The sequence below is a fragment of the Oryctolagus cuniculus genome, chromosome 2, assembly GCF_051225735.1.
Source record: "Oryctolagus cuniculus isolate XC-2025 breed Fujian yellow rabbit chromosome 2, ASM5122573v1, whole genome shotgun sequence".
Taxonomy (NCBI): Eukaryota; Metazoa; Chordata; class Mammalia; order Lagomorpha; family Leporidae; genus Oryctolagus; species Oryctolagus cuniculus.
The window spans coordinates 111,970,046-111,996,019 of record NC_142868.1 but is presented as its reverse complement, the minus strand read 5'-3'; the positions used below and the strand labels follow the sequence as shown (position 1 = coordinate 111,996,019).

At 44.5% G+C, this 25,974-nt stretch overlaps 1 protein-coding gene and 1 long non-coding RNA gene across 44 annotated transcripts in view; one reads left to right on the top strand and one right to left on the bottom strand.

The window, feature by feature from the left end:
- The window catches only part of MAP4K4 (mitogen-activated protein kinase kinase kinase kinase 4), a 185,394-nt gene that overhangs the window by 10,822 nt on the left and 148,598 nt on the right, over nucleotides 1-25,974 (top strand). The window lies entirely within an intron of this gene.
- LOC149127994 (uncharacterized) overlaps nucleotides 1,125-25,974 on the bottom strand; it is a 32,308-nt gene continuing 7,458 nt past the window's right edge. Inside the window, exon 2 of the long non-coding RNA XR_016230216.1 lies at nucleotides 1,125-23,283. This is a non-coding gene — a long non-coding RNA (uncharacterized LOC149127994). The remainder of the gene's footprint in view (nucleotides 23,284-25,974) is intronic.

The following is a 25,974-nucleotide window of genomic DNA, read 5'->3' as shown; positions in this document are numbered from 1 at the left end:
AATGATTTTGAGGGCTTTTGTGTTTTGTTTTGCTGTCTGCACGTATTTTGAGTCTGTGCTGCCGGGCAAGATTTCTCTTTCGTTTATTACTCAAGTACTTCATGTATGTATAATAAGTACTGGACCCCGTGGGAGGCCTGCTGATTGGTGACAAAGAAAGAGAAAGGCTATCAGCTGGTGTCCTTCCATAGCATGGAGCCTAATGCTCAAGAGAGAAGATGCACAGTTCAAGAGAGTGTACTGCAGATGGGGGCGAGCAGAGGCCCTGGGTAGCGTCTGCCATGACGGCCAAGCCCATCTGATCAACTGAACATGGTGGTACGCACATTGAAGCTCATGACTTTGATTCAGATTCCCTGGGGGAGACGCCGATGAGTGTTGAGCAGTGAACATTCTCGTTCTCCCTTCTTGTGCAGTTGAGCCAGTGACTCATCATCTTGGCTAGTACAAAATAGGAGGGGTTGAATAAAGATAGGAGGGGCCTGTCATGGATTCTGATAACTGACTGCCTCCGTTCAGTTCAGTTTGCTTGGGCCAGCTGGCCCTTGGGAAGCTTTCCTGCAGCCTCTGCTGCTGTTTGGTGTCCACTGTGAGTTAAGAAGCACCCTGAGCACCGCCATCAGAAGTGGGCGGCGGAGGGCCCTCATCAGACCTCAGTGTCCTGTGAGCAGTGTCTGGTGAGGGGACGCCCTGAAGGTGGGCTGTGCTCTGCTCAGCGCAGGAGACTTGTGTTTAGCAACTGGTCTCGGCAGCCTTCGGGCCAGAAGCGACTTTGTAACAGTGGGGTACAGGTTTGTGATATTCAGATAGTTTTTAATAAGTGCCTGTAGTTCAGGTTATACAGGGAAGTAATTAAGAAAATGAATTTCTTTCTTTTTTAAATATTTATTTATTTATTTGAAAGAGTTACACAGAGAGAGGAGAGGCAGAGAGAGAGGGAGAGGTCTTCCATCCGCTGGTTCACTCCCCAGTTGGCCACAACATCTGGAGCTGTGCCAGTGCGATGCCAGGAGCCAGGAGCTTCCTCCAGGTCTCTCATGAGGGTGCAGGAGCCCAAGGACTTGGGCCATCTTCTACTGCTTTCCCAGGCCACAGCAGAGAGCTGGATTGGAAGTGGAGCAGCCAAATGGGATGGTACCCAAATGGGATGCCGGCACTTCAGGCCAGGGTGTTAACCTGCTGCGCCAAGTGCTGGCCCCTGAAAATGAATTTCTTTTCTTCAGTTGCTTTGTATGCATATACCTTAAAAAGTTGTGAACAAATGAAATTAAAAGGTAACTAATTTTTGTGCAAAAAATTTTTAAAATTCATGCATACCTTTTCGATAGTATGTCTTTTCCATAAATTTTTTGAAGACCATTCAAGTTAGTTTTTTTGGTAATGTGGATGAAAGAAAATTTTCTTATTCTGAGCCTAGCAGATCAATTGGTTTGTGGATTTTTTAAAAATTAATATCAAGTGCAATATCAAGTGGAGAAGATGAGTTTTTAGTTACAAATGCTAACCTTCAGTGTGTGAACTTCATTTTGTTCTGTTTTATTTAAATAAGGGCTTTGTCAGTTTTCAACTCTGAGGTTGAATTAGATATTTTGTTACTTTGCAACTTAGCTAACTGAAAATATATTATTCTTACATTAAAAAAGTGATTTAAAATGCTAAGTTTTACATAGGATGTTACTTCTTTGTTTTTTGTTTCATTTTATTCTGGTTCCATCTGCTGAAGACCTAATGCTTATTGGTATTTTGCCTCTTCCCCCCTCCTCCTTTTCTGCCTTCTTTTGGATTTTAAAGAATCACTCCATTTTGTCTTCTTTACAGGCTGATTAGCCAAATCTTCAGTTTATTTTATAAGTTTGTTTAGGATTTGTAGAACACATTTTTAACCCATCACAGTTTACCTTCAAATGATGTTATCATGTATGGGAACCTTAAAATAGTATCTTTCCATTTCTACTACTGACTTTGTAGTATTCTTGGCATACATTTTACATTTTATATAAATTATAAATCCCAAAATGCATTTGTTTGAACAGTCACCTGCTTTTAAAAAGAATCAAAAAGGAAGGAAGAAAATACTTGTCCTCATGTGATTACGGTTTTCAGTGCTCTGTTTCTGGAGTCGACCCCTGTTTCTGTTTGGTATCATTTGCCTGTTGGACTTCAACGTTTTCTGTAATACTAGTCTGCTGGTCGTAAATTCAGGTTTTATATGTTTGGAAACATTTTTGTTTCCTCTCATGATTGAAAGATATTTTCGTAGGTAGAGATTTCTAAGTAGGCAGGTATTTGTCTTTCAGTGTTTCAGAGATGTAACATGGTGGCTCTTACATACTGAGGAATCTGCTGTCATCCTTACTTTCTCCCTGTGTCTTATGTATATGTCAGTCCTTTTTGGCTGATGGTAAGGTTTTTCCTTCAGCCCTGGTTTTCAGCAGTTTGATTATACTGTGTCTTGGTTTACATTTCTTTGTTTCTTGTGCCTGTTAACTTGGATCTGTAGGTCAAATCTGGAATAATTTTTATTTAGTTACTATTGTTGCCTCCCTTACCTCTTCCTAGGCTTGGTGACTCCTAATACATGTGTCTTGGGCCTTGCCTTTAACTTGCTGATGCACCCTTTTCTTTTTGAAAATTCTTTTTAGACTCCATTTTGAAATATTGCTCTGTGTTCACATAGACTAAACTTCTGCATCTTCAATGTCAACTCTACCAGTAATCATATCCAGTATTTTCATCTCAGATATGCATTTACTTTTTAATCTCTAGAAACTTGATTTGGTTTTTTAAAATATTTTCCAGGTCTCTACTAACCTTTGGAACATATGGAATGTAGTAGTTACAATAACTGTTTTAATGTCCTTGTTTATAATTCCAAGACTTATGTCACTTTTTGGTCATTTTGGTAGATTATTCTTCTCGTTATTGGTTCTATTTCCCTGTCTAAATCTTTGAATGAATGCCAGGCATTATGAATTTTACCTGATTTGGTGCTGGATATTTTTCTATTTCTAAAGCCTCCTTCTGGGGGTTTGGTTACATAAAAATAATTTGATCCTTTTGTGTCTCCTTTTTATGATTTCTGTTACGTGAGTCTGCAGCAGTGGTTTGCTTACTACTAATTATTCCCCACTGCTCAGACGAGATGACCCTGAGTACAGATGGTCCCCAATTTATGATGTGATTTTTTGACTTCATGATGGTATGACATCAGTGCACATTCACTTGGAACAGTATTTTGAATTCTTATCTTTTCCTGGGATAGTGATATACAATGTGAATGATATTCTTCCCTGGTGCTAAACTGTAAGGCACAGCTCCCAGTCAGCCTTGCCATCACAAGGGGAGATAACTGATACTCTATAGCTATGATGTTTGGTGGGCTAAGTGTATTAAATGCATCTCATGGGGCCATTGCTGTGATGTAGCAGGTACATCTGCCTCCTATAGTGCCATCATCCCATATGGGCGGCAGTTGGAGTCACGCCTGCTCCACTTCCGATCCTGCTCCCTGCTATGGCCTGGAATGCAGCAGAAGATGGCTCAAGTGCTTGGGACCCTGGATCCATATGGGAGACCCAGAGGAAGTTCCTGGCTCCTGGCTTAGGATTGGCCCAGCGCTTGCTCGCTCGCTCTCTCTCTCTGCCTCTCTGTAATTTTGCCTTTCAAATAAATGAATAAATCTCTTTAAAAAATGCATCTTATGATACTCTTATCTCAGCTTTTACAGTGTTTTCAATTTATGGTGGATTTTTTCGTGTGTAACCTCATTGTAAGACTGTATGTTGTGGAGCTTCTGTACTTCACTCGATTTCCTGTGGGTCGATCGTTTTTCCAGTCTGTCTGGTGGGAACAGACACCATTCCCATCTCTGAAAAACCAACACTGTTCTTCCCAGTCCTTTTGAAGTTTTGCTTTTTAATCTTTTTCTTCAGCCTTGAGTAGTTTCCTTACATGCATGTGCTGAGCAGTACTTGGCTGAGTCCCTGGGGCCCCTCTACAGAGCTCTGGAGTTCTTTTGTGCAGCTCTTCTCTCTCTGTTCTTACTGGGAACTCTAGCCTCCTTGGGCTACCTAGACCTTCTCTCCTTCTCAGCTAAGGGAGTCTGCTGGGCTCTGCTTGGGTTTCTTCTCCCTATGCCATAACTCAAAAGCTCTGTAAAGGGCGTAAGTTCAGACAGTTGTGTGATTTAGCTCATGCATTTTCCATCTCTCAGGGATCATTGTGCTTTGTTGCTTGCTGTGTAGATTCTTGTAAATCACTGTTGTGTAAATTTTGTGTGCCTTTGTTTTGGTTGTTTCTGGTGGAAAGGAAGTCCCTCTTGGCCAGAAGTCGAAGTCCAGCCATTCATTAACTATGAGGCGATAGCCACATGAGGAACTGAACAGTTCTCTCCCATTTCTGGGTGGGGCATTGGAGACCCAGAAGAAGACAGCTTAAGGGTAAAAAAGAGCCATTTTTGAAAAAATCAAGTTTATTGAGATGTAATTCACACATCACACTGTTCACCCATTTACTTTGTATAGTTGAATACGTGTTAGTATATTCAGAGTTGTGTAACCGTAGATGCAATGTTATAACACTTCCATCACCCCCAGAGTAAATTCCTCCCCAGTCCTGCCCTTTCCCCACCCAAGCTGTAGGCTACCACTCATTTACTTCCTGTCATAGATTTACCTGTTGTGGACACATATTTAACAGAGCATAGTATTTTTGAGGTGTGTCTATGTTATATTATGTATCAGTACTTTTTTTTTTTTTAATAAGATTTATTTATTTACTTGACAGAATTACACAGCAAGAGAAGGAGAGGCAAAGAGGGAGAGGTCTTCCATCCGCTGGTTCACTCCCCAGATGGTAGCAGTGGCTGGAGTTGTGCCGATCTGAAGCTAGGAGTTGGGAGTTTCTTCCGTGTCTCCCACATGGGTGCAGGGCCCAAGGACTTGGGCCATCTTACTGCTTTCCCAGGCCGAAGCAGAGAGCTGGATCAGAAGTGGAGCAGCTGGAACTTGAACCAGTGCCCATATGGGATGCCGGCACTGCAGGCAGCGGCTTTACCTGCTGCGCCACAGGGCTGGCCCACTTTGTTTCTTTTTATTAACAAAGACTGTGGCATTGTACAGTACAGCACCTTTTAAGCATTCATCAATTGATGGACAAATGGGTTGTTTCCACTTTTTGGAGTATTAGGAATAATGCTGCTGTGAACATTTTTATGCAAATTTTTGTATGGGCTACGTTGAGTATATGAGGGTATTTCAAAATGCTTATGACAAATGGAAGTATTGAAATCCATTCATATGAAGGATCTTCCAAACATGAAAAATTACTAAAAAAAAAACTGCATGGATTTCATTTTTTTTCTTTTACCTCCAAATAAACTTGCCTTTTAGTTCCATTTCTTTGCAAACTTTTAAAGTGTCCCTTTATATCTAAGAGTGGAATGGTTGGATTATATGGTAACTTTATGTCTAACCTTTTGAGGAATTCCTAGTCTGTTTTCCCGAGTGGCTGTACCATTTATACACTCACCAGCAGTGTGTGAGGATCTGTTTCTTCACATCTTTGCTAATACTTGTAATTATCTGTCATTTTCAATACATTTGTCCTAGTGAGTAGGACATGGTGTCTCATTTTGGTGGTTTTGATTTGCATTTCTCTAATGATGTTCAGTGTCTTTTTGTTTGCTTTTTTGACCATCTGAGTATCTTCTTTGGAAAAATGTGTTTTTCATATTCTTTACTCATGTTTAAAATTGGGTGATAAGATTTAAAGATTTTTGAGTTGTAAGAGCTCTTTGCATTTTCTAGATGCAAGTCTTTTGTGAGGTGTACGATTTGCAAGATTTTTCTTACATTTTTTGATTGCCTTTTCACTTTCTTGGTAGTGTACTTTGAAGTACAAAGGTTTTTAATTTTGATGAGGTCCAATTTATCTATTTGACTTGTGAGCTTTTAAGATCAAATCTAGGGCCTGGTGTTGTGGAGTAATGGGTACAGCAGCCACTTGCGATGGCAGCATCCCTTATGGGTGCTGGATTGTGTCCTGGCTGCTCCACTTCTGATCCAGCTGCCTGCTAATGCATCTGAGAAAAGCACCAGAAGATGACCCAATTGTTTGGGCCCTTGCCATCCCCGTGGGAGACCTGGAATAAGCTCCTGGCTCCTGGCTTTGTCCTGGCCCAGCCCTGGCTGTTGTGGCCATCTGGGGAGTGAACCAGAGGATGAAAGACCTCTCTCCCTTCCTCCCTCTCTCTCTCTAACTTTGACCTTCAAATCAATCAATCAATTAATCAATTTTAAAAAAGATTGTATCTAGTGAACGGCTTCCTAATCCAAGGTTGTGAAGACTTTCTGTTACACAACTTAATTTGCATGTGGGTCCAGTTATCCCTGCACCGTTTATTGGAAAGACTGTTCTTTTTCCTGGTAATTGTTTTGGCGTACTTGTCAAAAATCAGTTGATTGTAGCTTGAGGGTTTCTTGAACTCTGTTTCTGGACTCTTTATTTTTTGAAAATATTTATTTATTTGAAATGACTATAGAGAGGGAGAGACAGACCGAGAGAAAGAAGGAGACCGAGCAAGCGTGCGGGTGAGTGATATCTTCCGTCTGCTGGTTCACTCCTCAGATGGCTGCAGCAGCCAGGTCTGTGCCAGCCTGAGACCAGGACTCTGGTCTTCCGCGTGGGTGGCAGGGTCCATATGCTTGGATCATCCATCTTCCCTTGTTTTCCTAAGCACATTAGCATGAAGCTTGATTAGAAGTGGAACATCCAGGACTTGAAACCAGCCTTCTTACATGGAATGCTGGCATCTTAAGCAAGCAGTGGCTTAGCCTGCTGTACCACAACACCTACCCTCTTAATTTTATTCTGTTGATCTCCGTGTCTACTCTTTGCCAGTATCAAACTGTTCTGATTACTTTAAGTAGGTAATAAGTTTTGAGATTAGGAAGTGTAGATCTTCCAACTTTGCAAAAAAAAAAAAAAAAGAAATCAGTTCATTTTGCTGGTCTGTATCCTAATGACTGACCTTAATATGTATTTTTAAAGAAACTTTTTAAAACAATCTAAAATCAGAAGGAGAGGGGGGAGATTGATCTTGATCTGCTGGTTCACATCTCAAATGCCCATAGTAGCTGTGCCTGGGCCAGACCAAAGCCAGGAGCCTGGAATTCCAAGTGGGTTACAGAGATCCAAATACTTGAACCATCATCTGTTGCCTCCCAGGATGCACTTGAGTAGCAGAAAACTAGATCCAAGCAGAAGAGCAGGGACTTGAACCAGGCAGCCCATGTGGACATGGGCATCCCACGTGGTGATTTAAGCACTGTGCCAAATGCCTGCCCCAAAAATCTTTTGTAGTTATGAAAAGCTTTATGAATTGGACTTAACTCCTTTCACAATTAAAATATTTACCGTTTTGCAGGCTAATGTCTATTTATACATCAAACATTATATATATGAAGGAGCTTCAGACAATTCCTGGGAAATTTGCATTGTCTTTTAGTTCCAGTTTTCCATGAGCGTTTCGAAGCTCTGATGTGCAGTAGACGCTCGCGTACTTGTGAGGAAGCATCTAGAGGGATTCCAAATCTCTCTCCCCTGCAAAGGCATCAAGTAATAAATCATGATAATGTCTGTGATTCTTGCAGAATTTTAGTGACCCTGTAAGTTAAAGAGCATGTAACAAAGAAGAGGAAAAATGAAAAGCTCTGAGAAAAGGAACCAAACCAAGATACATAGATGCAAAATAACTCTACTTAGATTATTTTATAGTTCATTGTAAAATTTTCACTGTTAAAAATCTATTCTAGAATAGATAATATACTCACCATATCACAAAGTATAGAGAAGTTTGTTTAGGGAAGGTTGAAGCCTATGGCTTTGGAACACTAAAAAATTCAAGAGTCAATTAATGAAGTAATTCTGTTAAACCAAAAACTTTCTAATGTGTAAAATATTTCATCTAAGGAGAAAAATGTATGTTGCCATCTCAGTGTTCCAGTTTGACAATGATAAATGAAAAGAGTGTTAATGTCATCTGACCCTGCGTAAAACAAATACCCAAGGACCTTTCCATTTTAGTTTTAGTCTTTTATTTTTTTATTTTTATTTTTTTTTTTTTGACAGGCAGAGTGGACAGTGAGAGAGAGAGACAGAGAGAAAGGTCTTCCTTTGCCGTTGGTTCACCCTCCAATGGCCGCCGTGGCTGGCGCGCTGTGGCCGGCGCACCGCACTGATCTGAAGCCAGGAGCCAGGTGCTTCTTCTGGTCTCCCATGGAGTGCAGGGCCCAAGCACTTGGGCCATCCTCCACTGCACTCCCGGGCCACAGCAGAGAGCTGGCCTGGAAGAGGGGCAACCGGGACAGAATCCGGCGCCCCGACTGGGACTAGAACCCGGTGTGCCGGCGCCGCAAGGCGGAGGGTTAGCCTAGTGAGCCGCGGCGCCGGCCTTAGTTTTAGTCTTGAAATTGAGTGGCGTTATAACAGGAGCAGGTTGTTTGCTATCTTTGTCTTAGAACCTCACTCATAGAATACAGTTGGGCTTGAGGTTTGCTTCCAGGAACAGTGGTTACTGAGGCACTTGGGAAGTCTGATGGTGTGACACCGCTGCTAAACAATCAAGTGTTTTCACGTTCAGCTTTAGAATTACAATTTTTATACTCAAAACCTAGTTTTCTCTCTTTTTATAAAGATTTATTTGAAAGACAGAGTTGCAGACACACACACACACACCTCCGAATTTCTGCAACATCCAGGGCTAGGGCAGGCCGAAGCTGAAAGCCTGGATGGAACTCCATCTAGGTCTCCCATGCAGCTGGCAGGGGCCTGAGTACTTGGGCATCTTCTGCTGCTTTTCCAGGTGCATTCGCAGGAAAAGGGATTGGAAGTGGAGCAGCTGGGACTTGAACTGACACCCATATGGGATGGTGACATCTCAGGTTGCAGCTTTATCCATAGCACCACCATGCTGGCCTCTTATTTACGTTTTTCAGCTGCCTGATTATAAATATTAGCAAAAGAGGAACTACCAAGATGACAGATTTCACCCGAGCAACCTGTTAAGACTGAATTACAGGGAAGAAAGGTTTTGGCTAAAAAGAATTTCCTTTATTTGTGAGGAAACCTCTATTGAGTAATGAACTTTAACTCGGAAAATTATGCCATCTCAATGTGACATTTATATTTAAGAAACAACGATCTTGTATTTCAAAAGAGGTTCTTTGAACAAAAAAGCAGGAAAATCCCGCCTTCTACAAATATGAGGAATATGGTCTACAGCTATGTTACATATAAGTGATCATAAGAGCTCTGTATTCCCCTTTCTCAAAAATTATGAGAAAGCCATCCTTCATATAAAGTTCCACACTAGTATCAGCCAGCCTTGAATAAAAATAGGAATTAAAAATTCCTTTCTAAATCATTTGCAGAGTTCATTTGAGCGATGTATTTGTTTCTGTGCAGGCTCCTTAACTGGCAGGGCAGGGAGGAGGCTGGGAGCCAATCTCCTCCCCACTCTGCTGAGGGAGTGGCTCTGCGGTGTGTTCCCGAGGATGCAGGACTCTTCCTTCACCGGCGTGACGCCACAACCCTGCTCACGTGGTCTCCTCTCCTCCCCTCCTCCCCTTGCCGCCAACATCTCTTCTAGTAATGCCTCTAATTTTTCACCATTCAGAGAACGTGGTGGAAATAGGAGGTTTCAGGAACACGAACAGTTGTGAACCCCATACCTGCGCCAGTCTGCTCCAGCTGCTGTGACAAAATGTCATAGCCTAGGGGACTTAACAACAGAAATTGGCTTTCCGGCAGATCCAGAGGCTGGAGGTCAAAGATCAAGTTGATGGTTTTTGGTTTTTCTTGTGGCTTCTCCTTTGCTTGCAGATGATTGTGTCCTCTGTGTATCCTCACATGGCCTTTCCTCTGTGCAGTGTGTTCCTGATGTTTTCTCTCTCTCTCTCTCTCTCTTTTTTTTTTTTTAATTAATTTATTTGTAAGGCAGAGAGAGAGAGAGGGAGAGAGATCTTTCATCTGCTGGTTCATTCCCTAAATGGCCACAACAGTCAGGGCTGGGCCAGGCAGAAGACAGGAGCTTCTTCTGGGTCTCCCAGGTGGGTTCAGGGGCCCAAGTACCTGGGCCGTCTGCTGCTTTCCCAGGCCATTAGCAAGGAGCTGGATCAGAAGTGCAGCATTTGGGACGTGAATCTGTGCCCAGATGGGATGTCAGTGCCACATGTGGCGGTTTACCTACTACACCACAATACTGGCCCCTGTTTTCTTTTCCTACAAGGTCCCCAGTCAGGTTGCTTCAGAGCCCAGCTTAATGACCTCACTTTTGCTCAATCACCTCTTTAAAGGTTTCATGTCTAAGTATAATCATAATTCTGGGCTTCAAGTTTCTGTCATACTAAAGACACAGAAAATAACTTTGCTCTAAAATACTGATGAGTTCTCAAGTAATATATTTGAAAGTCCATTAGGGTCTTCTGATCAGATATATAGCATGTTCATTCAACCCAAAAATACTACAGATACTGTTCGGATGAGAGAGATACAGAATTGGCAAAAATCAAATCCATTCGGTATTTCCGTGGGATTTCAAAAGACAGATGGGAGGCTGGTGTGGCAAAGTGGGAAAAGCCACCACCTGCAGTGTTGTGTCTTGGCTGCTCCATTTCCCATCCAGCTCCCTGCTAATGGCCTGGGAAAAGCTGCAGAAGGTGGCCCAGGTGCTTGAGCCTCTGCTGCCCATGTGAGAGACCAGGAAGAAACTCCTGGCTCCTTGCTTCAGCCTGGCCCAGCCCCACCTGTTGCTACACTCGGAGGAGTGAACCAGAGGGAGTAAGATCTCACTCTCTTTCTGTAACTTTGACTTTCAAATAATTAAATAAATTAATTAAAAAAGTTGTGTTAACTGGCTATTCCAGTTAGCCTCTGCTTCCTTTCCTCTCGCACCGAGCTTTTTTCGCCCCCACACCAGCTTCCTGGCTTAATGCAAGCATCATTTTGTTTTTTCTTGTGATTTTTGCAGGTCATTGGTTTGTGTTGGGGCTGTGCTCAGCATGGTAGCTTGTTGTCAGGCAACTGACAACACTTGCAGTTAACTGGTAGCTGCCTGGTATAAGGCAAGTGTTGTCAGACTTATTTGTTAAGTACTGTTATAGCTCTTAATTTTCTCTCCTGTCTTTCATTCTCCATCACAGAATATTAAAGAGGTTTTGGATATTGTGGAAAATTCTGTTTTGGGGGTATTAGGTGGGCTACAATGCTGACCTTTGAAAATACCTTCATTTTACACAGGAGTCTAATTACCATTAATTTCAATGTTTACCCTGTTTTGCAGCTAGCAGTTAGGGTTTTTTCAGCTGTTAATTTAGATAGCATGATAACAGCAAGAACAGTGCCTTGGGTTTAGGTGCTTGTGTTTCGGTCACATATGGCTGTTCTTAGCTGACAAGAAATGGAGTTGGCAGGAGGCAGCATGCATGCCTGACTTTGAGTGTGTAGCTCTGCCTCTCACTGGCAGTTTAGGATAGTAAATGAAGTTTATCTGCTGCCCACGAATGTTGATGATGAAGGGGAAATGAGATGTCACTAGAGGTAGACTAACTGGATTGTCTCTGCTGTTTCTGTGTCTGGAGGTAAAGTTTGAAGATGACTTTTCAGGATTTAAGGTTAAGGCTCATAGAATAACTGTTAATAATTTCTTTAGGTGTAGGGAAAAGAACAAACTTTGGCTTGAATTAATCAGTAATTTTTAAAATTCAGAGCTGTTAGGGTGGCTTTTTTGGGCTTAGAGTATAAAGTGTGTCTTGTATATCTGTACATGAAAGCCAGTGATCTTGGGAGAAGACGTTAACTTTTGGAATTAAATTTTTTTCTGAGAATCACAAGATATTTAGGAAAATTAGCTTCCAGCTGAGCAGTGAGGGGTTGTGTGGCCTTCATTCTTCAGTTCTCTTTCTGTGTGGGTTGGAAGCAGGGCAGTGGAGTGCCTGCTGCCCCCCCCCCCCCTTGATGATTGATAACGTGATAACAGCATGAGCTGATTGTGATTCTCAGAGTGCATTTCCTGCCACAAAAGTAAGTGTTTGAGAGACTGAATGAATAAAAAATAAACAGAATGGCTGCATTCTGGGTAAGGTGGGCCAGAGCGGGTCAGGTGTAGGGGTTGGTTTCTAGGCCATGGCTGCAGATTTCTAGTGAAAGCAAATGACACCATTGTGGTGCTTGCAGATAACATCCTGTTTAGGTCAAGAGAGGAGAAGAATGGGCAGGTATAAATTTGGTCGAATGGGTAATTTCAGGATGGACTTCTGGGCAACCCTTTTTTTTTTTTTTTTAAGATTTAATTATTTGAAAGGAACAATTAGGCAGAGAGGTCTTCCATCTGCTGGTTCACTCCCCAAATGCCACAATGGCCGGAGCTGGGCTGATCCGAAGCCAGGAGCCAGGAGCTTCTTCCAGGTCTCCCATGTGGGTGCAGGGACCCAAAGACTTGGGCCATCTTCCACTGCTTTCCTAGGTCATCAGCAGAGAGCTGGATGGGAAGACAAGGAGCTGAGATACAAACTGGCAGCGCAGGTGGAGGCTTAACCTACTATACCACACCCGTTTGGTTCCATTACATGTACTGTCTTGTAACCAGGAACACATGTGGTAAGAAGTGTTGCAATGGAAAATTCAGAAGCATGATGGTGAGAACAAGGGCTGTGTTAAAGGTAGAGCAATGATTAGAAGGTAGGAAGAGCTTAAAGACTTAAGGTACTGTTGAACCAAGTGAGGAACAAACCATTCGGGGCAGAAGTTTGTATAGCAAAGGTGTTCTCAGGTGCCTTTGGAGGGATGCTGGGTTAAAGCCAGTGGTTTTTATGCACAAGTCCCTGGTGTTGATTCTGGAGGGAACTTCAGAGAGCCTCTGTCCTAACCCTCATTCTGCCTAGGAAAAACTAAGGCAGAGGCATTCAGCTTTATTGTGCCTTAGAAGTAGTTTGGGGAACTTGAAAGCCTCACCCTAGAGCAGAAATCCCAGTCTGCACACTGCAGTCACTTTGGGGGCTAAGAAAAAGCTTGATGGCTGTGCTGTAGTCCCATGATTGTTTGGGGGCCCCACCTAGGCAGTGGGATTCCCCAAACCCCAAAGCTCCTAGATTATTCTAATGTGCATTCCAGCTTCTAAACCACTGAATTTGGACAATACCTGTCAGCTGGAATGGGCTAGTTTTCCCCTTGTAACTTTAATGGATGTTGAATTTGGATGTTCTTTACCCCTTTTCCTCCCCTTCCCTCCCTCCCTCCCTCCCTCCCTTCCTTCCTCCCTCCCTCCCTTCCTTCCATATTTACTTATTTGAGAGGCACAGTGACAGAGAAAGAGAAACAGATTTTCCATCCACTCCTTAAATGGCTGCTAAGCCAGGTCTGGGCCACGCCGAATCTTGGTGTCAAGGACTCAAGCCCTTGGGCCATTTTCTACTCTCTGCCCAGGCATTTAAGCAGGGAGCTGCATCAGATGTGGAGCAGCTGGGACTTGAACATGCATTTTTTTTTTTTAAAAAAATTTATTTATTTGAAAGAGTTACACAGAGAAGGAGAGGCAGAAAGAGAGTTAGAGGTCTTCCATCTGTGGTTCACTCCCCAGATGGCTGCAATGGCCAGAGCTGTGCCGATCTGAAGCCAGGAGCCAAAAGCTTCTTCTGGGTCTCCCATGTGGGTGCAGGGCCCAAGGAATTGGGCCGTCTTCTACTGCTCTCCCAGGAAATAGCAGAGCTGGATGGGAAGTGGAGAAGCCGGGACTCGAACCAGCGCCCATAGCTGGCACTGCAGGCGGCGGTTTTCTCTGCTATGCCACAGTGCTGGCCCCTTGAACATGCATTTTGATATTGGATGCTGGCATGGCAAGTGGTGGTTTAACCTGCTGTGCCACAGTGCCAGCCCCTATCTGTCTCTTTTACCTTTGTAATGAGTGGGGAACATCTGGTGTGACCCGCAAAATCATTTGGTCTGGCCCTGCTAAGGCAACCACAGGCAGTACTTGAAATTCAATAAATCTATAGCAGGACATTTTTTTATAATTTATTTTTAAATTTTTATTTTTTGTTAATTATTTGAAAGGTAGAGTTACAGAGAGAGGGAGAGACAGGTCTTCCATCTGCTGGTTCACTCCCTAGATGGCTGCAATGGCTGGAGTTTGGCTGACCTGAAGCCAGGAGCCAGGAGCTTCTTCTGAATCTCCCACATAGGTTCAGGGGCTCAAGCACTTGGGCCATCTTCTGCTTTCCCAGGCCACAGCAGAGAACTGAATCAGAAGTGGAACAGCCAGTACATGAACTGGTGCCCATATGGAATGCCAACGCTATGGGCAGAGGTTTAACCTACGCTACAGCGCCAGCTCCAGCAGGCTACTTTTTGAGTTGATAATTTTGTATGGGGGGTAAAAGATGTTATCAATACCCAGATGGACCTTGGCAGAACAAAGGTTCCCCACCCCTGCTTTGTAACTCAGTTTTGGGAAACACAGATTCAGTTCATTGTGGAAATTTTCTTCTTAGAAGTTTTATATTTGAGATAGAGGTAAATGCTGTTTTCCCAACTACATAGGCCCCATGATGGAACGGTCCTGAATTACTGTTGACTTTCTGGCTGCTTTAAAGTTTTCAGCCAGGCATTATATTGGGTCTTACTTTGGGGAATGTATTGTTAATTTTCATGGTTGGTAAAGGTTTGATCTCATAGGAGTAACTTTGTCTGTAGTTTTATTAGAGGACATTTACTAGGTAATACCTGTATTATTCTTGGAGGGAGAGGCTTTTGGGACTAGGGACTAACAGGATTTCAGAAGCTGCCTCTGACCACATTCTGTGTTCTAGATTTACACATCATTGAGTCAGTCTTGCACGCAGCCAGCGTTGACGCTGTAGTCGGAGTGTGTAGCATCTTGAGGCTCTTTCCTCTTTTTTCATGTAAGGCAAACATCTTGTATAAACTAACATACTGTAACATTTTCTTGTACATGGTTATCCTGTAGTGTGTACAGGAGAGAGTTGCTGATGATGTTCTCTAGTTTATAAAGATAGGAAAAATAGGCTTTGGATAAGTGCAGAAGGTAGATAAAGTAGGTTATAATTTGCTTTTTGCACAACCTCTGGAAACTGTCAGAATCACTGTGTTCTCTTAGGTTTGTGTCAGTTGTGTACCTTAAGTGGCTGAACCCCTGGCCAGAGCTTGGGTGAGTTCTGTATAAGGATGGGTAAAGCTGGAGGCTTCACCTTAGAAAACTTAGAAATTCCAACTTTGAAGGTTGGAAATATGGACTACTGTTTTTAAGCTTTTTGTTGTCAGCCTTGCTTTGTTCTCTCAATGTTGAGAGAGATAGAGAAGGAATTCTAATGTGGCTGGTGGGATTAAGTGAGGTCTTGATCCTGGAATTGGAAAGGTGTATAGGTTACCTGGTTTAACTTCCTGTCCAGGTTCAGAAAGCCCTCCCAAAGCATCTCTGACCACTCCTTGTCCCTGCAAATGCTTAGGATCAGTCACTTGTGGCCACCAGTGTTTGCAGTGTTCATGGTTAAAAGTGTTGCCCCTGTTTTCTTCCCTGTAACCTCTGCCCTGTACGTGGGGACTCGCCAGATAACGAGGACCTACATTGCGTTTACTTAAGGCTTCTTTGGTGTCAGCTGAGCGTCTTTACCCCGTCTGTATTTTACACATCCTTAGTATCTGCCACGTACCTATGGGTATGCCCTAGTTGGATATGGACCTCCGGGAGGTCATCATGCTACAGTAGGTAAGTCCCTGCTACTTTTTTAAAGATTTAGTTATTTTACCTGAAAGTCAGAGTTACAGAGAGGCAGAGGCAGAGAGAGAGAGGTCTTCCATCACTGGTTCACTCACCAATTGGCTGCAATGGCTGGAGCTGCACCGATCCGAAGCCAGGAGCTTCTTCTGGGTCTCCCACACAGGCCCAAGTTCTTGAGCCATCTTCTACTGCTTTCCCAGGCCATAGCAGAGAGCTGGATGGGAAGTGGAGCAGCTGGGACTTGAACTGACGCCCATATGAGATTCTGGCATTGCAGGTGGCGGCTTTACCCACTATGCCACAGCGCCGGCCCTGTCCCTGCTACTACTTTCTTCCAATCCAGCTTCCTGCTAATGTGCCTAGAAGGCAGCAGATGGTGACCCCGGTGTTTGGGGTCCTGCCATTCATGTGGGAGACCTGGATGGAGTTCCTGGCTCCTGGCTCCTGGCTCCTGGCTCTTTGCTTCTGTTTGGTCTAGTACTAGCTGTTGCAGTCATTTGAGGGGTGAACCAGGTAGATGGAAGATCTCTCTCTCTGCTTTTCACATCAATAATTCATAAAACAAAAAACCAGTGGTGCGTGGGGATGGAACCAGTGTGCAATGCCCTGTACACTTGTCTGCCAGATTCTGAACGCCGGAGTAACAGCGGACAGCAGGCCAGCCGTGATGTTGGTGAGTGGCAGGACCACAAGAGGCTGGGGAGGCATTTCCCTCCCGGTATCTTGAGCTGATTATGTTGTCTCTTTGGGCCTCAGGTTCTTTTTCTACAGGAGTGGGCCAGTATGGGTCCATTCATCTCTAAGATGTTGAGTGCTTTCAAAAGGCAGCTGTCTTGAAACCTGTATAGAGATTCCTTAGGAGGAGGTGGAAATTTTTTTAAAAGATTTATTGTATTTATTTGAAAGAGTTACAGAGAGAGGTAAAGACAGAGAGAGAGAGGTCTTCCACCCGCTGGTTCACTCCCCACATGGCCGCAATGGCCAGAGCTGTGCCGATCCAAAGCCAGGAGCCAGGAGCTTCCTCCAGGTCTCCCACGTGGGTGCAGGGGCCCAAGGACTTGGGCCATATTCCACTGTTTTCCCAGGCCATAGCAGAGAGCTGGATCAGAAGTGGAGCAGCTGGGACTAGAACTGGTGCCCATATGGGATGCCAGCACTTCTGCCCAGGGCTTTAACCCACTGCGCCACAGCACCGGCCTCAGGAGGTGATTGAAGTTTATGGGGTGCCTGGTTCTGCTTGCAAGCTAACTGCAGACAGTGGCATCTTGGTTTGTATTTCTGCCGTTATTTTCCATATTCAGAGTATTTGTCTTTGGGGGGCAGGATGAAGTGTGAGGGTGAAGGACTGCTTGCTGCCCTGCTGTGGAGACTGGTCCTGAGAGAGTACCGAGCCACTTGGTTCCAGTACCGTACTTGGGCTTGCAGATGTGGCCCAGAAACCCATGCTGTTTTTTTTTTTTTAACTTTTAAATTTTATTCATTTATTTAATTTTATTTTAAAAACTGCAAGTGGCTGTATAGCTAGGTTTGGAAAGTAGCAGTTTCAGAAGTAGTCACTTCTTTTAAATAGTGAAATATTTGCATTGCACTGCAGAATACAAGGAGATAGATAGGAGTAAAGATGAAACCGGGTTGGCCATGCATTGATAATTATTCAAGCTATTGATAAGTGTCCGGGGTTCAGTGTACATATCTTGCTCTACTTTTGTGCTGTGTTTGAAATTTTCCAGACTAAAAAGATGGAAGAAAAAAAACGTTTTTAAGCAACCCCCCCCCCCCCCAAATGGTATTAAAGCCATTTACTCTTGGCATGTTGTGTATAATCTGTAGTCACAAAAGGCATGCTCATCTCCTTTAAGACCTGTTGTCTTGAATTAGCTCCATGGCGTAGTCTAGTTGTTCCTTGGCCTCTGCAAGCACACTGGGGCTGCTGGCTGTTTCGAGTGTGGTGAGGATCAGCACTGCTGTAGCTTGGAGTCTGCAAGATAGCGTGAAAAGCTGCGTTGCCTCACATGGTGCCCCAGCCAACGGCAGCGTCTCAACACTGCGAGGGTGAGGAGCAGTAGCATCTGTGGTTGATTCAGGGAGGAGCCAGGACGCCTGTGGTGACATGGCATGTGGCATTCACAGGTGGCGTTTAGCCTTCTCTGAGGCTTAACCCTGGAGTTGATGTTGTGGGTGCCTTATCTTCCAGTATTGGCTTTCCGTTTTGACCTGCTTCTTTTTGACTGCCTTCTATTTCTTTTGGTGGAAGTTTGGATAAAAACTGAGTGTCTTGAGCCATTCAATGTCCCGTGACCTATGTGGAGGGTCTTTGAAGTGCTGGTTTTTAGCATTAGGTGTGTATGTTGCTGATAGAATTAACTGGGACTTTGGCTTGGGATAACTCATTTTTATTAAAAAATTGTTTTAAAATATTTATTTGAAAGGCAAAGTCACAGAGGGTGAAAATTTCCATCTGCTGGTTTATCTCCCCCTTCCTCCGACACCCCCATTACCCACCACAAGTGGCTGCAATGGTCAGGGTTGAGCCAGGCTGAAGCCAGAAACCTGGAGCTCCATCTGGGTCTCCCACTTGGTTTGTAGCTTGGTCCATCTTCTGCTTTCCTCGGCTCATTAGCTGGAAGGTGGATTGGAAGTGGAGCACGAGGAACTCAAACCAGGACTCTGAGATGGGATGTGGGTGTCTCAGGCTGTGGCTTAACCTGCTGTAACACAACTTCGGCCCCTCAGGATAACTCATTTAACTATTTCATCTCTTACTCTTCACTGTGAGGGCAAATGAATAACATCAGTTTATATGTTAGAGTTGCACATTTGAATTTTGCAACTGCTCAGTGACCTTTGGGAATTCAAAATTACAGTGGGCTCTTGGGTCTTGCATTTATTTCTGATGACAGGGACTTTGGCGTTTCATGTTGACTGCCTTTGAATTACTGTGGGGTTTAAAAATGGACGAGAGCCTCATTTCTGTCCCACTGCAGGTTATGTGGTCTGTTGTGCATGGGTCGACGTGGATATGGACGTTGTGCCAAGGAGAACTGCCAATAATTAACTAGTTATGAACCTTTTCTTTTTTTCCCCCATGGTTGATGGGCTTTATTACACATTTGGTTCATTTTCTAGTATTCTAGTTTTATTGACTAAAAATGCATTTGTATGTTAGTTAAAAACCAGCTAATCTTAGCCACCTGTCTTGGAGTTAACTGCGGGCTTTTGGTGGTGGTTAGAGGTCTGCTGCTTAGGCTCCCACGCTGCAGTTGGAGGGCAGCCGATCCGCCACAGGCAGTCCTCAAGGCCTCACATTTTACTTAGGTCATGCGTGACTGTTTTAAAGAACCTTAGTGGATAGCATTATAGATCATGTTCCTTAAACTCCATACATAGGAAAGAGCAAAGTGTTTTTGTGATTTGTTCAGCTGGAGCTGGATTGTCTAGATCTCCAACCGGTGCCCATATGGGATGCAGGCGCTTCAGGCCAGGGCGTTAACCCACTGCATCACAACACTGGCCCCATGAACAAATCTTAATAGATATTTGACAATACAAATACCTCTGTAACTCAAACTCTTAACAAAGAAATAAAGAGCTTTAAAACAGTCTTTTCCTTTGTCCCCATTGATTAGTCTGTGATGAGGCCTAGCTGAAGTACTTTTTAAAAAAGTATTTATTCATTTACTTAGTTGAGAGACAGGGAAACAGTGAGGGTGGTGGGGGAGGTGGAGAGAGAGGGGAAGAAATACAGAGACAGCTTCAGTCTGTTAGTTGGCTTCCCAGATGTGTGAGAGAGAAATACAGAGACACCTTCCATTTGCTAGTTCACTCCCCAAATGCCCATAACAACCAGGCCAAACCAGGAGCCTGGAGCTCAATTCAGGTCTCCACATGGGTGGCAGGGACCCATATCCGTGAGCCATACTGCTGCATCTCAGGGTGCATGTTATCAGGAACCCAGAGTTGGTACTTGAACCCATGTCCGTTGTCCAGCCTGAGACGAAGGCACCCCAACATGAAGTCTTGCCTTCTAGGCCAAATGTCTGCCCCTGGGTGGACCTGGTATTTTTGAAAACAAATCCACAAGTTGATCTTAGTGTAAAACCATGTTTGGAGAACATTGCTCTAGATTCCTTTCTATTTTGTGGTATGTGAAATAAAAAGGTTTATATTTGGAAAACTGGCAAAATTAAGAAATTTGTGAAATGAAGAAAAACTGGTGCATGTTGCACAGATATTCAGCTTTCAGGAATTGGAAGGTGCTAAAAATGAAACAGATAAAAGTAGAAACTACTTAAGATTAGTGGCTCAAAAAATGACTTGCTGAGAGAGAGAGAGAGAGAGAGAGAGAATATCTTTCCTTCCCGGAGCATCCCCCCCCCCCCCCCCAAGGTTTACCTTGGAAATGATCTGCTTAGTGTTTTATTTGCTGTACATAACAGTCAAATCTTGCCTGCCTTTTTGTAGAGTGAAAGAGTGGGCAGTGTTTCTGTAGCTGTGAGTTGCACAGCCCTTTATTTGGTCAAACCTAATAGAGTGTGACACATGTGCTGAGGGTAAGTACTTTGTGAAGCATTTATTGTAGTTAAAAAGCTGATACTTGTATATTGGGTAGTAGTTTTCAATGTATTTGATTTTTTTTATCATTTTAGAGGTGATTCAAGGGTATGCTTATTTTTGTTTTGTTTGAAAGACACACACATATATGCAGACAGATCTTCCATCTTTCAGTTCACTGTCCAAATGTCCGTAACAGCCAGGGCTGTGGCAGGCAGCCCAGAACTCAGTTTGGGTCTCCAACATGGTTGCCAGGGATCCAAGTATTTAAGCTATCATCTGTTTCTTCCTACAGTATCAGTTAGCAGGAAGCTGAATTGGAAGTGGAGGAGCCTGGATTTGAACCCAGGCACTTGGATATGGGATGAGGGTATCCCAGGTGGCAGCTTGATCACTGTACCACATGCTCTCCCCAAATGTATTTTTTATTATAGATTGCAGCAGAATAGCTTGAAAGCAGTTAGACTGGGAGATAGTAGGTTCCTCTAAGTGAAGAGTGGGTGAAAAAATAAAAAGAATGGTTAAAAAAATAGTTTTTGGTGTAACTGTGTGTACAGACATTTCGTTTGAAAAGAGGCCCAGCCCCATAGCCCACAGAATGCTCTTTGAGCACAAGAGCTGTTACCCACAGTGGCATCTTCCTTGTGCTGTGTTCCAGTCTGGAGTAGGGCCTCACTGTGGCTGCGCCCATCACAGTGGTGCTGTTGCTCCCTGTCTCGCCCCTCTGAGGACCACAGCAGCGCCTGCAAGTCGCATACTGTTTAGCTCCTGAAACCCTGCACAGAAGATGGACTGACTGGGAGGGCGGGAGCCTGTCCTTATCTCTCCTCCTGCAGCTCCGTGGGCCCTTTGTGAGTGTCCCAGCACAGGATAGCACCTTCCTTGGGGAGACCTAGACCAGGAGCTGGAGTGGCTTGGAGGACTCAGCGCTTTAAAAAGTGTCTTTGTACCTGGGATGGGGAGAAAAAGAGAGGCTCGCATATTCTAAGGTACGGATTCTGCGTCATCCGTGTTCTTGGTGTCTGAAACCTTTTTCCCTGTTTCTTCTCTGATTTTCCTCATTGAAGTGGCTGCATGGCATTCTGTCAGGTCTGTTTGGTAGACAATTTCAGGGTTACATTCCTGACTGCACACTGTTTTCCCTGTGTTGCACCTGTTGTGAGTGTGTGGTGATGTGGAGGGGTGCGTACAGTTGCATGCTCCCAGCCCTCCTGACTGAAGACTGAAAGGTGCTCCCTTTCCTTCCTCTTCCTCCCCTTTGTGGGTGGTGGTAGGCACAGCTTTTCAGGCCGTGTTGGTCAGCAGAAGGCGGCGGAAGTTAACAGACTCATGGCTAGCAGTGTAGCTGCAGGACTGCCCTTAAGAAGGTGAGGTCTGGCCAGGAGTTGGCCTGCCAGCTCACTCGTTGTGGTCCTGTGAGTCCTGTTGGTCACGTTGCATTTCCGATTCCAGGTTCCTGACTCTAGAACTCTGCTGGGGGTTCTGAAAATGAACTTGTTCTGTGTTTGTTTTTTTTTTTTTCACTTGGAATTACGTTAAATTAAAAATTTTGGCTCTTCTTAGTGCAGTTTATTCTTTCTTTCCCCCCTTCAGAATGATTCCTAAAATTATTAAAATCCCTGCAGTTTTGTGTGATCTTACTAGTAAAGTAAACCCTCCCCTTATTTTGGACTTTTTCAGAGTTGGGGAGGGGAAGCTGGTTCTGAAAGTTTCTGTGCTAACCTGTATGTAAAAGAAGCAGATTTTAATAATTCATTATTTTAAAACTCAACAGGAGATGAAATGGGCTCCAGAAGCCCACAGGACTAGCTGGCTTGCAATTTCCTGTGGCCCTAGGGCTGAAGTAACCCACGCACCCTTCTTTCATAAACTTCCCAGACTTACTTATTTTATGTTGATTTCATTTCTTTGGGAGCTGATTACCTCTCAGGAATGTAATCAAGACTGGCTCTCGGGGGGCGGAGACCGGGTCAGGTAAAGCGGTTTTACTGTCCTGGTCAGTGTGGTTCATGTTGCGTGCCCTCTTGCCCATTACCCAGCGCCCTCATCTCCCCCTTCTACTGTGCTGAGAGAACGGGAAGCGCCCTCCTTTCTGGGGTTTGTCCCATCCCAACCATGTTTTTCAGTTCTGGGAACATGGACATGTGTCCCCTTGAAGCCTTTGCCCTGCCTGTGTTTAAGGTTTAGCAGTTGTCCCCCAGCCTGACCCCGTGCCAGTGTGACAATATCCCGGGAAGCTTTATAGGTGACTTTGAGATAATTGGAATTGCTGAAATACTCATGAGCCACAGTGATTTAAAAGCCACTCTCTGGTTCCTGGATTGCCCAGCCCTGGCCTGGGATCCCTGTTGGCAGAAACGGGAAGGCAGCGTGCCCAGACCTGCAGGTTGCCCTGAGCCTCTGTGGCTGAGGAAGGAAGTGACTGTTGCTGGTGACAGTGCAGGGATGGTGAGGAAGGGCTTTGCCCTCTTTATGGGAATAATGAAAGCAAAGGGATGGCAGGAAACCCCCCAGGGCAAGGCTTGTACTGGACCCTTGAGGTCAATGGCTCCCCTTGCCTTATTTGTCCCAGAGCAGGTAGGGTGATCAGCAAGGTGGTGTCAAGTCTAAAACAAGCACTGGGTCTCTGAAAACTGACAACGTAGGGTGGGCAGTGTCTGTTAGGTGTTGCAGCAGCAGAAGCTGATGTGGAGATGGGGAGGCATTAGGGGCGGTGTAGGGAGAGTCGGCTTGCTTGTCAGCTCCCATCAGACCAAATGTATGGCACCTGCACGGAGCAATGGGAAAATGGGTTTTGGAACCAGATGACTCATCAAGCTTTACTCAGAAGATGATCTGCTCTGTGTGCAGTGAGTGACCTTGTACTGCGCCAGCCAGGGGTTTTCTTCTCTGGGGCTCTCCAGCTCCTGGACAGCTGTTCTGTTGGAGGAGCAAGGGCTCTGTCAAAGAAAAAGTGCAGATTTGGAGTTTCATGTTTCTGAGCCAGTTCTGTTTCTTTGACATACTGACTGTGGGACCTTGAAAAAGTCACTTGTTTCTGGAACCTGTATTCTTTCAATGACAACATGGCTATAGCAATTCTGAGCTTAGAGAGTAGAAAGATTAATGGATGAATTGAGGTATTGGCATTTGGCCTAGCAGTTAAGCCATGGGGTGCCCACATCCCACACTGGAATGCCTGGGTTCAGGTACTGGCTCTGCTTCCAATTCCAGCTCTCCGTTACTATGCACCCTGGGAGGCAGTGGTGATAATTCAAGTTGTTAGGTCCCTGCACCCACATGGGAGACATGGAATGAGTTCCTGGCTCTCGACCTCTGTCTGGCTGTGTCTCATCTGTTGTGCGCATTTGGGGAATGAACCATCAGATGGAAAATCTGTCTCTGTCTCTGTACTATTCTAGAAAGAAAGGTTTGGGGGTGGGAAGAGGAATGTGTCAAACACAATCTTTGTGGTACCTGGGATGCCTGTTGTAAATTTAACAGAGGATCTGCCCCCCCCACCCAGAGTGAACGAGTGTGTACACGCACACACACACTGTCTCTTGTAAGACTTTACCTCCTTTCTCACCATTATTGAGATTGGTTAGGAAGGAGATCCCATGAGTGACTTGATTCATTATCCATTATATAGGGTATCACACTATTAATAGCTTCTTTAATAATAGGAAAGATTGAATTTCTGAGAGTCCTCTTAGTTAGAAAGCTGTCTAAAGTCAAATATTGAGGAAAATGTAGAGAAAATAGTAACAGGATAAAATGTTATAGCCTCTTCATCCTATTTTTCTTTATATTGTTGCAACTCATCATTACATGTACAAAGCTTACTATTGTATTAAAAAAGCTACAAGAAAAACCTCACAGATAAATCTGAGATACATAATTATTTTATGGCTATTATGCTGAAGGATAATTTAGTATGAATATCAGTTTACTTAAAAGATTGTAACTGACATTATTATACAGCAAGCCAAATTTTAAGGTGCATTTGTGTTTGTCCATTTCTGTTCTTTTGTATTTGCAGTCATGCACCTGTTCAGCCATTATTAGTTTGCCAGACAGTGCTTGGTTGTTACCCATCCACCCATGTGCAGCTTGGAGAACACGTGCTCCCAGGTGGCACTCTGAGAGCTGGCCTGTTTTCCCTATGCTCCTGCCATGGGTGGCCTGGCAGGCAGTGGGCTGCTGCTTTGTCTCTGTGCAGCCAACCCTGCTTTCCTGCTTGCTTTCTGCTGCATCACCGGGAGAGAGGTTGAGGCAGCAGAATTGGATCTGCGCCTTAGGCGTGATTTCCAGGGAGCAGCGTGATCCTCATGCTAGGGTCTGACTGGAGCTTCAGCTTGGGGAGGTGGTGGAGGAGAGACGTTGGGCTCAGAGGTTCTTAGCATCCAGGACTCTGCAAATAGAGCACTGCAGATCAGGGCGGTCAGACATGTGGACCTGCTGTCTTGGCTGGTGAGCTGATGGTTGGACTTGTTTGTAGGCAGAGTGATGGTGTTCAGAGACTAAGGCACCAGACTAAAATCATTCCCTCCCTCCCCTCAGTGGTCAGAACTTAAAATTTCTTTGTCCAGCATCAAAGCCCTTTATTTCCCCTTGATAAAAAGCTTAGCATGCAAGTGCACATTGCAGTGGTTGAGTTTCAGGTGCTGTATAAATGCAGTTCCTGTTAGAATGGCCAGTGGGAGTTAGACCAGAAAATCAGGAAGGCTATGGTTTTTGTGCAGCAAGGGGGAGCGGAGGTGAAATGGGGGGCAGTATTTATTGTAGGGGTGAATAGCGTCACTTACAGCAAGCTTCTGGGCTAGCCATTTTTGCGAAACCCAGCCCTGTTTATCTTCATCTCTCAGGGTCCGAGTAATTCTTGAATACAGCAGTCGGCACCAAGTAGGGGCCACCTGCTTTAGTTTTGTGCTAAGAATCCCTCTTGATAGGGAGTGCTAAAATCTGTGACTTTTGGAGTAAGTCATTTGTTGGGGTGTACAGGGCCAAGGGAAAAAGGCAGGCTGGGGCCAGCCCGTGGAAAACCCTCTTTGTCAAGCCAAGGGATTGAGGCTTCGTTCTGGAGCTACAAGTGGAGGACTTGAAGCAGGACATTGAGACGGTCAGATGTGTGCTCCGAAAGAGCACTCCCACACTGGGGGGAAGTGAGTGACAGGAGGCAGGGGGTCCAGTTTGGATGCTGCTGGAGTAGGAGCCAGAGATGGAAATGGAAAGGTGAGACTGTAAATTCGAGAGCTATGTGAAGGAAGATGGGTGAGTTTTCACTGACAAGACAAATTGTGGGGCTGACCCAGAAGTCCCAGAATGACTTCGAGTGCTGCTTGCAGGTACCCTCGGAACGAATGATGCAAGTGATGCTTTTTCTGCAGGGGATAAGTGCTGTTCCTTCAGACTTCTGTTTACTTGCCAGAAGTCTCCTGTGTACAGGTGTTTCGCTCCATCAAAGGCAAGCTTAAAGTACTTTGAAAGCTGCAAAGTGCAGAGCTGCTGGTGCTGCTGATAGAATTCCTTCCCACTGATTTTCCCACAGTGCCCTGCAGTAGCCTTCATCCTGTCTGGCCTTACCTGGGCTCCCCACCGTTCAGCTACAGGGATCTGTTCAAAACAATAACCTGGTCATGTCACCCTCC